At 42.7% G+C, this 13,767-nt stretch overlaps 1 protein-coding gene across 8 annotated transcripts in view; it reads left to right on the forward strand.

Moving 5' to 3' along the window:
* PLCB4 (phospholipase C beta 4) overlaps window positions 1-13,767 on the forward strand; it is a 400,724-nt gene that overhangs the window by 113,995 nt on the left and 272,962 nt on the right. The gene's annotated exons all lie outside the window — the stretch shown is intronic.

Here is a 13,767-nt window from a genome sequence, read left to right on the forward strand (position 1 = left end):
TATTTTCAGGGAAACACGGTAGCTGGAGTAGTTTTACATCAATAAAGACGACCTTGTTGAAGAGTTGATTCTTCTTTGTGTTTAAAAGCCATTGGGAGCTCGCTGCTGGCTCTCACTTTGTCCCACTTCATATAAGAACGGGTTATGGCTTCCTTCTCATCCTTAAGATGTCAGTCACCCGGACTGTCACAGTTAACGAACTCTTTAGTTGGCTAGATGAGGCCAAAGTGCCTAAGGAATGTTAGTGCTTCGTGGTTTTTTTTGCTTGTTTTTTTTTTTTTTTTTTTTTTTTTCCAGATTTTATTGGGGAAGGGGAACAGGACTTTATTGGGGAACAGTGTGTACTTCCAGGACTTTTTTCCAAGTCAAGTTGTTGTCCTTTTAATCTTAGTTGTGGAGGGTGCCGTTCAGCTTCAAGTTGTTGTCCTTTCAGTCTTAGTTGTGGAGGGCACAGCTCAGCTCCAGGTCCAGTTGCCGTTTTCTAGTTGCAGGGGGTGCAGCCCACCATCCCTTGCGGGAGTCGAACCGTCAACCTTGTGGTTGAGAGGACGCATTCCAACCAACTGAGCCATCCGGGAGCTCAGCGGCAGCACAGTTCAAGGTGCCGTGTTCAATTTTAGTTGCAGGGGGCGCAGCCCACCATCCCTTGCGGGAGTTGAACTGGAAACCTTGTGGTTGAGAGCCCGTGTTCCAACCAACTGAGCCATTCGGGAGCTCAGTGGCAGCTCAGCTCAAGGTGCCGTGTTCAATCTTAGTTGCAGTGGGTGCTGCCCACCATCCCTTGTGGGAGTCGAGGAATTGAACTGGCAACCTTGTGGTTGAGAGCCCACTGGCCCATGTGGGAATCGAACTGGCAGCCTTCAGAGTTAGGAGCATGGAGCTCTAACTGCCTGAGCCACTTGGCTGGCCCTGTGCTTCGTTTTTTTGTCTAAAGATATTAAATTGTAGCAGGAACATGGTTTGAAACCTCTCCTGCCCCTGGAGGTTGTTGTTCCAACACAAGTGGTCTCCCCGAGTTTTCTCTACTTTCCAGCCCAAGTGCCTCTGGGAGCTCACCCCCCCATGAAAATATGCTGTGTTGTTTCTGTCCTGGCCCAGATGTCCCTGAGTGTCCCCGGGATAATTTGGGATTGAATGACTGAGCCCATCTCTGACAACACAGTGGCAGGAAGCGTTCTCTTTGGCCATGTTTCTCTTCCTCCTTCAGTTAATGCTGTGGAGGATAAAATTATAAAATAATGATGGGCTGGTGGGGTTCCTTAAGAATCAGACAGGAGGCAACTCTAAAACAAGGTACAGCAGTAGCATGGGGAAAGTACAGTTAATACCCCAGAGGAAGGAAAAATTCTTTCCCGTGACCACAGGTAAGAGAGAAGAAAGATCTGCTAGATTTCTAAAGTTAGGGGTTGGAGCGGCATCAAAAGGACCATCAAGCTAGAGATAATTATTTAGATAAGAATGCTAGTCTAATCTAAAGTATCATTATTTTTAAGTTTTCCCTTTTGTATTTGCAATTAGAGAGTGGTGAGTAATGTTTTAAGTGCTTTTTACTTTTTTTGAAATATATACAGGTGTTTAAATTTGTATATAAATTGAATTAGGGAAAATGGAATCTGACTTTGTTATTCATGTGTATTATTAAGAAACATTGTAATTTCAAATTGGACATCCTGATATGTTACTGGTAAGTCTTAGGTTGAACCACATGAAATTAATGTTTTTGTTAGTCAAATGACTGAATATTAGTAATTCCATATGGTTCTTCCTAATATATTTCTACGCTTGGTCTTTCTGTCTAGATGCAAATAGATTGATCTGCAAAGCTATTACTCTTGTAAATATATTAAACTGAAGAATCTGCTTCAATAGTAACTACTCTCCCTGCTCTACCATTTTTGCAAGTACAAAATTTTTCCTGGGTTTCCTTCAAAAGAGACAAAATTTTAAAAGTTTAAAGCAACTGGAATGTACTAGAATATGGTAACTTGCGAAGAAAGGATGAAACTGAATGTAGAAGGCAACCTATTCCATTCAGTGACTTTAATTCTGAGCACCTTCTGTAAAGATTTTGAAGTCAATCTTCGGTCAAAGATGATCACTCCGGTATTATGGCAATGGAAAAAGGATTGACACCCTTCATCTTTTTTCTTGGTTTCAATTCAGTTTGATTTTTCCTATTTCATTGGAGTAGGTTGCTTAGATTGTTTTATTTGGCTCAGAATGAGCTCAAGGTGCTGTTTTTTTTGTGTGTGTGTTTTGTTTTGTTTTTTGTTTTTTTTTTAATATTCTTCACCTTCAAAAGCAATTCCTTTAAAGTTCTAGGTGAAACACCCCTATTGTGCATGTGCAGTGTCCTGATGTCATTGAATGTACTACATTTGGGAAGCCATCCCTAGTTTCTTTAGTTCTAAAAATAATTCAGATCAATAATATTACCATGGTTTTTCTGTTGTGTTTGGAAATTTCAATTAGTATCAAAAGATAGCATTTGAGGGTCATAATGAAGCATCCTGTCTCAAAAAAACAAAAAACCTCCCTGGTTTTTATGATAAGGGAACAACAACAACTTTTATACAACTTGTTGACCTTTAAAGACATAAAACATTGCCATACGGATTGATTTATCGGCTGTAAAGTACTTTTGTGTATTGTTGTATACATATGACACACATCTCTAGGTCCTGCTTTTATTAGGAAAAAACAGTGTCTTGACAGTCACACGTGTTAATTTATGTAATGCGTGCCCTCCTGCACGCCACTCTAGTTTTCCTGTTGGAACAGAACCATACATAGGTGAAACTTGCAGACCAGGAGTACACTCCTGCTTTGTGAACAAACTTGCTGGAAGGGAATCCCTTGCTGGAAGGGAATCCCCTGTTACGTAGCACGGACTAAATCGAAACCTAGTGTTTGAATGAATGGTAACCTTTTCTAGAGAGTTTTGGGGTATTTATACTGAAATTTAGTAAGGACATGTCATTCAGTCTTGTTTTTAGAACCATCCTTGACTCCTTTCTTTCTCTCAGTCCACACATAGCATGTTGGTAAATCCTGTCCGCTCTGCCTTCAAAATGTACCCAACTTCTTTTTACCTCTTCCATTGCGGTCATAACTCCCCACACCCACCCTCAGTCTGAGCCATTTTCTCCTTCGCCTGGAGATCAATTCCAGACTTGTCCCTTCTGTAGTCTGTTCTCACTCAACAGCACGAGTGGCCTGTTAAGCGTAAGTCCCTCCCTGCCAAGAATCATTCAGTGGGCCCTCATCTCACTCCCACTACAAGCCAGTGTCTTGACAGTGGCCCCTCAGGCCAGCGTGACCTGACTTCTTATGCCCTCCATTACCTCATCTCTAGCTCACTCGGTCAGCCACACTGGCCTCTTGGCTGTTTCTTGAACACACAGGCACACTCTCATCTAAGGATCTTTACTTGGCTGTTCCTCTTTCAGCAATGCTCTCCCGCCCCCTCTATGTACATGGCTAATTCCCTGACGTCCTTAAAGTCTTTGCTTAACTATAAACCTTCCCTACTTATCAACCCCTACCCTGTTCTCTACTTTTTTTTTCATAGCACTTAACACCTTTCAACTTCTTATATAATTTAACTACCGGTTTATTGGGTTTAGTGTTTACTCTTTTTCCCCTTTCTAGAATGTATGTGTCATGATGTGGGGTAGATTTTCTTTTGTTCACCCATGTGTCCCAAGCACCTTGAATAATGCCTGACACAGAGTCAGAACTCAGTAAATATCTGTCCAATAAATGAGTGCTCACGTAAGGGTGATGGGTGAACCCTTATTGTCCCTTGACCACAGGTGCTTCTTTTCTGAAATCAGATTTAACGAATCTTAAAGCCATTTTCTATGGTATTGATTTCCAACTTCACATTTTACATATCCACAGAAATGAGTCAAAAGAAAAATTTTAAAAAATAGTATTTGCTATAACCCATTCTGATTGTTTTGTTCTGTTGGTGACAGATTAGCCTTTGCCAGCACTATCTAGAAACTTCCATCTGATTTCTGGAGGATTTTGATCGGGGTGAGGCTTTTTTCAGGAAAGGGCTACTCTAACATCTGTGGAAAATAATCTTGTACCTTTGATTTCACTTCTCTGAAACCAGCTGATAAACCAAATAAAAACCTTGGGCATTGTAATTTTATGAAGTGGCTTGAATAGTCCCTGAGGTCATGGCGTCCATTGAACTCAGTTTTCTTCCCTTCCTGTCTGACCATTTGTGAGCCTTCTGGGTGTGGGAAAACACAGGCGATTTAGCAGCTGCCTCCCCTGGGATGGTTCAGACCCCCTTTGCACAGACCTGCTCTCTTCTATCTTGGCCAGGTTCCTTCTACATCTAGCTAGAATTACTTACGAATTAACTAGAATTAGTTATCTTATGCCTCTCTTCCCCACCCGCTTATCTAAATCAGTTCCTTTCTTTCCAGCCACGCTGCCTCCTGGGAAGGTACAGGAAAACCCACAGAAATAAAACCATCACTGCTGCCTCTGAGCTTTGTGTGTCAGTATGTCCTTTAAAATTAAACCGGAGCCAGTTGTCCCAGGGACTCAGCCATCGGTGCTGTGGCCCAGTGACTCTTTTACTTGCCTCCTGCCACTTTCTTACAGGTGACTTTTGTTTCAGCCAAATGGGAAGGCTGGCCACTTGCAAAACACAACCATGCCCTCCCCATGCTGGCTCTCCAATGGCTACCTCCTGCTCCATACCTTCCTGGTCCCCGTACCTGCTGAGGACCCCAATGATACTTTCAGTGTTCCTTGTAACCCTGAAACTCATCTGCCTTCTGTTGTCGTGGTTCAGTTCAGTTCAAGAACACAATTATCAACATCCACACCAGACTGGAAGCCCTCTGAGGGCAAGGACACGTATTCTTTATTGTTCTCTCTGACCCCATGTGTAATATGTTGCTGGGTACGGGCGCAGTAAGTATTTCATAAAACCATGGAATGTTACTGATTGGAAGGACTCAGGAAATTAAAAAAAAAAGCTTAGGCTGGGGTTTCTAGAACTGTCCTGATGTTTAAATATTCTGTCCCTCTATCCTCCATAGTTTTATTCTTCCAATGACATACATTGGTTTTTAGTTTGGAAAACTACAGTTACCACAGACAAAATCATCCAGTAGTTTACCCTGTCACTTGTATGAATTGTGACTGAAAAAAGTTTCAAGGGTGGGGGTTTAGGCTCCTATCACTACCCTGCATGCATTTGTCATAGTAACATTATAGAGTCAATTTGGGAATTGTTTTTATAGCTCTCTCTGTTTTGATACAAAACAGATTATAAATACCCTGTTTCCCCGAAAATCAAGTTTTATTTTCGGGGAAACATGGTATGGTCTTGGTAATAAATCTAAATACATACTTTTCGACACCCAATCTGGAAGCTTTCTCCCAGCCACAATTCAGGCACATCTACAAGGTAACATTCATACATTCATTCATTCATCCTAGCAAATATTTATTGAGGGCCTCCTATGCGCCAGGTACATAATATAAATAAATCAGACAAAAGTCCCAACCTTCAGGGAGCTTACATTCCAGGCTGTGGAAGAAGATAAAAAGCTTAGTAAAATGATACATGTGCCAGACGGTGATAAGTGTTCTGGAGAAAAGGGGGATGGAGACTGCTGGGCAGGAGTGAGGGGAATTGCACTTTAAAATAAACCAATTGACAGAGGTCTGAAGGTGGTGAAATAATGAGCCCTGTTGATAGCTATAGGAAGAACATTCTAGGCAGAGAGAACAATGACAGTATATGGAAATGGGTCATCATGTGCCAGGAACAGCAAAGAAACAGCATTCTGCAGCATGGAGAGGGCAGGAGAAGGGGACTAGATATGTTCAGAGATAGAAGGGTTCAGACCGCATCCGTCCTTTAAAGGAGGGTTTCTCCACCTTGGCACTCCTGACATTTTGGGCTGGATGATTCTTCTTCCGGTGCGTTGCAGGATGTTGAACAGCATTTCTGGCCTCTGCCTACTAGATGCCCGTAGCACCTCCTACTCCCCCCAAGTTGTGACAACTAGAAATGTCTCCAGACATTGCCAAATGTTCTCTGAGGTACAAAGTCAACACCCAGTTGAGAATCACTGCTTTTAGACCAAAGGAAAGATTGTGTTACTCGGAGTGCTTTGTTCATTTTAATAAGACTCCTCTGGGCTGCTGGATTGAGAATAAATTGAGGAGGGACACAGCAGGGAGCGGGAGAGCTAGGGAGAAAATTGGACTCAAGTCCAGGAGGGAGGGGCGAGTGCCTGGAATTCGGCTGGTTTGGGCTGGGGTTGGTGAGCCGTGATCAGATTTGGGACATTTTGAATGATGAGCCGTCAGGATTTGTGACAGACTGAAAATGAGGTTTATAAGGACGTGGGCCTGAGCAGTTTGCAGGCGAGATACGGGTTTCTGGCAGAACCTCTAGAGTTTGGTTTAACACGTTGTATTTGAGAACGTTGACCATTATCTGATTTCTCCCCCACAGTACCCCTGAGAGGTGGGTAGTCTCTGCTTTTACCATAAAAAGACACTGAAGCACATGGAAGTCAGTGAATGCCCAAAGTCACATCACCTGTACAGAAGTGAGCCAGGATTTTAATCCAGAAGTGTCTGACGACTAAGCCCCGTTTCCTTGATACACTTTAAAGTGATACGTGTGGTCCCAGGAGTCCCTAGAGTACTACTGTACCCTGCAGTATCACGTACCCTGCAGAGGTTAATCCAGTAGAGTAATTTTTCATGAAATGCGATTCTGCTAACCTTTCAAATAGAGACAGTCATTTCTTTTGCATTTTATAGCAGGGTTAAAAGAAACAGAAACCTTAGAATTCTGTAGAGTCAAGCAAATTACCTGGCTTATCAGGAAGTAGGATTTGTGGTTAATTGGAGTTTAAACATGGTCTCATTCACCGTTTCTCACAGTCCGTCCTGAGGAGCCCTGCCTAACCCTACCAGGTGCCTGTCCAAACAAAGGTTCTGTGGCCCATCATGCTTGGTTGGAAACACATCCTGAGTCCCCCTCTTGGGGAATCTACTGTAGACATTAGCGGACTGCTTCTCCAACTGCCCCTAAAACATATTAAGCATCTCAGAGAAGCAAGGGTTGTTAAACCATTTTCCCATCTTTGATGTATTTCCACAGATCTGCTGTAGTCTTCGCTGTGTCCTGGCATCCCCGTGATCTGTATGTTTCCCCAAATATACACGTCCCTGAAGCTTCACTATGACACTAGCAAGCCATCGTGCTCACCTTTCATTTTTCTGCCAAACCCTTCTGACCTTTTAGTAGCTATGCCCCCAGCAGAACCCTGAGCCATGAACCTGAATGGATTTTCTTGAAATAGATCCTGAGACCTTTTGTGTCCTCTGGCATCTAAAAGCAGGTCTCTCTCTCTCTCTCTTTTTCCATTATATAATTGTGTTTAAACGGTGGGACACAACAGGGTAACTGCAACCCCAGAGTTGTCAGCAGTTTGAACCAGCAGGCGGCGGGGAGCTGTAGGTCATGATTGATTCTGGGGGTTGGGAAGACTGAAGGAGATGTGAGAACTGCCCAGGGGCCTCCAGGCTATTAACGAGTTGTATAGTTTTGTGGTGGGTTAACCTAAAATAAAACAGAACACTGCTGTTTCTTCTTTTCTCCGAGAATAATCAATGCCAAGGGAGCCGTCCTTAAGAGGCCTCTGATGGGTTCTTCTTGATGGATTCTTGGCAGGGCCAACTTTATGGGTGTGTGCCTTGCACCTGGACTCAGAAGGGCTCTGTGTTTGGTTTAATGTTCTGCTGTCACCATCTTGAAAGTCTCAATAACAAGGAGTCCCTTGTTTACCTTTGGTTATGGGCCCTACAGATTATGTATCTAGTCCTAATCCTAAGAGCTGACCCCAGGTCTTGACTTCAGATCTTCCGGGGGAAGCTTCCAAGGTGCAAGGATTTTGCCTCTGGACATTTAGAAGTGACTTTTAATGGTACTCTCATGCTCATTCTTTATATGCCGCAACCTAGGTTAGGGTTAGAGAACGGAAACACATATTCGTTGACTTAAGAGAAGGAACATATTTCTAGATAGAGGACCTATTCTGGGATATCATCAGAGAAATAGTTCTCATAAGTAACACTGTTGCTCAAAAGAAAGCTATGTAGATCAACTCTAGTCCCTTTTCAGAGTCTTGTGTTCTAGCGGAAACAAGGACCAATCATCTCTACGTAAAACACGTTTTCAGATGAGACACAAAGTGCTACTTGATCAGCAGCATTGCCAAGGTGAAGGTTGACTATGGCAGTTCATTCATTCAACAAATATTTATTGAGCACCCACTATGTGCTGGGCACTGGGTTAGGAGGAAGGATGGGTGGTATCTTAATATGAGTTCCCTCCTAAGTGGATCCTGTGACAGAGTTCTAGGTGCGAGTAATTTATTGTGGAGGCAGGGAGGTGAACCCAGGAAATATTGGTGGGAAGTGAGACAAAGAAATGAAGAAAGTCAATAAATGTGTGAGTTATCAAGGAGGTTACCACTGAGGTCAGTAAGGGCCCCATCCCACGAGGATCTCGGGAAGACTGTATAGCAGTGTCCCACGGAAGGACTCAGAGGTTGGGTGTTTATCCACCACCTCTTATCTTGCTTTGGTTGAGGACTGCCCCAGGGGCGTTTCTGGCCTGCCACTCTGTGCTACTAGGATGAACACAGCTCTTGGGCCAGGGAAAGCTTTTAGGCGAAGTGCAGTGGAAGCTGTGGATGACTACGAGATGAGTGAGTGCTTAAGGGTGAGGGGAGGAAGAGAGACTGGATTTGAGGCTGCCATTTTGGACAAGCTGGTAGATGAGGTCTTTCTGAAGGGACATTTGAGCAGAGACCTGAACGAAGTAAGAGAGTTACATAGATTTTCAAGGCAGTGAGAACCATAGGTGCAAGAACGCTAGGCAGGAGCCTGTGAAGGGGTTTGTGGAAGAGCACCGAGACTAGACTGGATGGAGTGGAATCATCAAAGGGAAGAGACGGAGGACATGATGGTAAGCAAGGCACCCAGGGGCTGGGGTAAGGACTTTGGTTTGTATTCAGAGTGTGTCAGGAAACTATTGGAGAATTCTGAGCAGAGGAGTGAAACGACCAGATTAATGTTTTAAAAACAATAGTCCTACCTTCTGGGTGGAGAACAGACTATGGGTGACAGTGGGGAAACTGAGAGATGATGCTGAGAGACTGGAATTCAGAATTCAGGGGGTCTAGAGTTTCTTGTAAGGAGGACAAGCTGAATATTGCTCTATTAGGACAACAGTGTATGCCCCCAGCCCAGAAGCCTCTTCCCGACTTGGCTCCAGGTTCCTGCCTAAGTCCACAGCTCTCGATTTCTCTTGGCTCTGAGGGGCCTTGCATCTCAGCTGCTGCCCATGGCAGCGGGTCAGGCCACCCCTTCTCCCTTCGCAGCACCATTTGGCCTTAGCTCTTCCCTTCACCTCAGTCTGGCACCTGGGGCTGCTGGGCCCTTTTCCAGCAGCACTGCCTTCTCCGTGCTTTCCCCGGCACACTCATTCTTCCCTCGTGCCACGTCCCCGCGTGCAGTTACTGCATGGTGTGCAAGTGGGAGTCCCTGATGGGCGTTCCCCGTTTCACTGTAACATTTACAGTTGGGCTGCTTTTCTCACTTTTATCCCTCAGTGCATGGCAGCTGAACTTTTCTGTCGCTTTTTATTTGTAGCAAAAGGATTCATGCAACCAAATTCCTCACCCTCTTCTCAGGGAAGGTTTGCTCAGTGGGCTCGCTGTATCAGACTCTGGAGGCTGCAAGCCATGATCTTCTGATGTAGGAGCAGCGTCCACACAGGCAGGCACTGCCCATGGCTTTGCACTCTGCCAGCCTCGCCCTCCCTTGAGCACTTGGGCTGAGAAAGAGGGGAGCAGTGCTTCTGCCTAGGCTGCAGAGGAGCCCCTGGGCTGCTGTGGAACAAAGTTACATGAGATGCCACCAAGGGAGGGCCTGGAGGTTCCGTACACAGAGATGGCGTCAGTGGCCATGCCAGGCTCTGGGGAGTCTACAAGTTTGGTCCCTGTCCTTGGGGACTTTACACTCTTGTCACCCATCTTGCTGTGGTTCACTGAGCCAGCTTGGTGGGTCTGAAGGACCCTGGGATCATCATTCTGTTTCTTCTCCCCATGGAGAGGGAAAGGAAGGACCAGGGGCCAACTGTCCTGCTTTTTAAACAGCCACAGCAAGAAGCAACTTCCATTTCATTGTTTGTCCAGTGTGATAAAATGGCAGCTACTGAAAAATGAGGTAGTGATTTTAAACAAGAAACTCACTGAAAGACCAAAGAGAAAACAGAATCAGCATATGTTTGCGATTTTGGCTTTGTCCCAATTTTTTTTTAGCCAAAAAGGAACGGGGAATATGTCTTTTTTTTTTCTTCTTTCAAGAATGTGAGGTATCCATCAAGACAAATAGAATTCTAAAATCATATAGAATACATAACACACAAAAGATGAAAATATACTGTGATCTTTTGGAATTTTATTTGTGAAACCTTGTAGCGTTGAGATAGTGTTTGGTGATTTGATTGCTGGTATTATTGACAATATCTTTTTGAATGATGTGGCATCTTTTCATTTATAGTCTAGATTTTCTCAAACAGAGACTCTTAATAATCAGAATACTGAAGTTTTCTAAAACCAAAGTATTATCTTTAACGTGTGGAAGATAGTGTCCTTAAGCATAAATTGCCTTTTTTTTAAAAAAAAAAAAAGTGGAAACTACGTATTACTCTTTTTATGTGAGTTCGTTGTTAACTTGGTATTTCTTCATGTTTTTAAACAACTGAATGATAAGTGAAAGAAAGAACTGCCTTTTGTAGGACTGTGAAGTCACATAAATTTTCACATTAGAAAATAATGATTCTCGCTTATTTTTGGAACAAGGTCAAGATTATTGTTCATGTTAAAATGTTTATGATAAAATGATTCCAAAATGACTTACCTTGTCCAATCAATATATAGTCATTATTATTAAAGTGTTCATATTTTACAAATATGAACACAACTGCTGAAGGATGAAGAAATATTAGCTACATTTTCCTGTAAATCAGAGCTTCATAGAGCTTTAAAATCAACATATTTTCTCATGTCCTTACTTCAATTCAAATTGATGCAGTTATTTGATAAAACTGTATGTCTTGTAAGCCATCCTAATAAATTTTGCAGTAATCATAAAAGGAAAATTTATAGGGCTTGTTAATTATAAGAACATGTTTGTTTGCTTGCTTACTTGGCAATTATTGCATGCATTGCCTTAAGCTCATTTGTGAAAATCTCTTAGTAGTTAGTGTTCTCTCTCGGTGTACGTTCCGGGTCATAGAGTATAAACTTGAACTTCGGTAAGGAAGAGATGGCAGGATTCTAGGACCATGTTAAGAAATTTGATTTTTCTCTGGAAAGTGTTTTATCTTTAGTCCATTTTTAGGTTTGAAAAACAGGCTTAAACACAAATCACAACAATTCCTAGCATAATGGGAATTATATGAACCATTGCAGCTTATGAAACGTCTCGTCAATTATGAAATCATATGTCAGATTTGTTTCATTTGAGAAGACTTGGACCAGGCTTCTCACGCTGTGTTGTGGATACGATATCTTGTGGATATCATGTTGAAATGCAGATTCTGCATTTCTAACAAGCTTCCCGATTGTGCTGGTCCTGATGGTCCATGGGTACCCTTTGAGGAGCCAGGTTTTAGACAACTTCCTTTAGGACCCTTCTTGCATGATGGTGGGGCAAAGCTATACCTGGGGGAGGGGTTGACTGCTTTGGAAAAAGGAAATTTTAGAGATAAGTTAGCCTGAACATTTTTTTGATGCAGAAAACCTTTTTTATGCCGACATAACTACTGAGCAGCTATCTTCCCAGAATCAGATGAAATGGAGAGTTGTGGCTAAAGAGGAAGTTCTTGTTATTTTTTCAGTCAGGTTTGAGAACATCTGAACTGCTGCTTCTTTGCCCAAACCCACAGTTATCCAGGGAGGGTTCCTCAAAACTTGGAAGCCCCTTGAGTAACTGAGTTCGCAGTTGTTGAATTTGCAGAGGGCACCAATTTTTTATGACTTCAGATGTAAGCTGCTGAGCCTTGCTTCAGGGGTACAAAAGGCAGAGCTTACAGTATTGAGCAATAAGGGGCCTTAATGTGAAGGAAAGGGCTGGTAGAGATTACAGAAGAATTTCAGGTAGTAATTACAATGTCAGGACTCTGTTCTCCTTAGCAACAGTCTAGGCAAGGGGAGCAGAAGCTTGGAATAGCAGCGGTCCCTACAGAGAAATCTGTGTGCTGACAGAATCAAAAGCAATTGAAACAAGTTTGCACTAATGACTTTGGGGACCAGAGTTCCTTGAGAATGGGAGAGGAAGGCCTTATTATCAGGGGTGATCTCTAATTTGCAACGAAAATGACTGTTGGGCATGTAAGTGGACACCTGTGGGAGGATTGTGTAATGTGGGTGGTGCTCAGTGCATTTCTCTATCTTGGATTTAGATGGAGAAAAGGTTTTCTTCTGCTTCTTGCAAGGTCAGTAGTGACAGATGGTTCTTATTTTCCACCGGCTTCTGTTCCTAGAGGAATAAAGTTGGAACTGGCGTTCAGAATTAGGCCTATGCAAAGATGCTTGCATTGGGATGGGCAATTTAGGGATAAAAGGACATTGGCTGTCATTATTAAACGGAGGCAAAGAAGGGTTGTAGAAAGTCATATTGGTGAGAGCTAGACAGAGCTACTCCTGTGACCCTCAGCAGGTTATTACCGTCTTCTAGCATCGCTTTACTGTAATGAGGGTAATAATGTCACCCTTGGTGTGTTGGAGACGATGTTCATGGACTGTCCAGCAGAATATTTGGTAGATAAGTTTTCAATAAGTGGAGAAGTTATTTTAGAAAGATTACTTGAGAAATAGTCATGATTAGATTTCAAGAGGAGAGCTGGGGTTCTGAACTGAATTTAAACTTGAATTTCATCAACTGAGTGTAACAGCAAAGAACAGAGATTGCAGGGAATGCAGAATGGCCAGAAAGCAAGACGCTTAGAGTAGTAGGACAAGCGGTAAATTAGTATTTTTTCCACAGATGTTACAGAGCTTTTGCACATTGAGGTAATGAGTGAAATACCTGGCGCGGTTATGATTAGAGGAGAGTTAAGTTCTGATGATTATAAGAACTTACAGAATTTCTAGGTGCTTTCAGGCCAAGGGCTAAATGAGCCTCTCCAATTATTTCCCCTCTAATCACCTTGTAACAGAGAGTTTGCTATTGACAACTGACAGCTCATTGACTCTCCATTAACCAGTTGTGTAGATTCTCTCTAGGACCTGCCCTAGGACCTGTGCTGTCCAGTATGGGAGCCACTTACCTCTTGTTGCTATTGTGTAGTCCACGTGTGGCCAGCCAAGTTGAGATGTGCTTGAAAGTGTAAAATAGACACCAGATTTCTAAGACCTTGTATGAAAAAGAAAAATACCTCATTAATAATTTTTATATATGGAATAGTTATTAAAATGGTAATATGTTAGATACATTGGGTTAAAGAATACATGTTATTAAAATTATTTTGATAATTTGTTTTACTTTTCTATTGTGGCAACTAGGAAATTTTAAATTACATATGTGATTTGCTTTTACTTCTCTTGGGCAGCGCTGGGCTAGACTGCACTGGGATTGCATAGGAATTTCCTGGGGGGGTCTAAATCATCAAACTCTCCTGTCCCCAAAATGAAACAA

Source organism: Rhinolophus sinicus, chromosome 13 (genome assembly GCF_057876585.1).
Source record: "Rhinolophus sinicus isolate RSI-liver-muscle chromosome 13, RSI-T2T, whole genome shotgun sequence".
NCBI classification, from domain to species: Eukaryota; Metazoa; Chordata; class Mammalia; order Chiroptera; family Rhinolophidae; genus Rhinolophus; species Rhinolophus sinicus.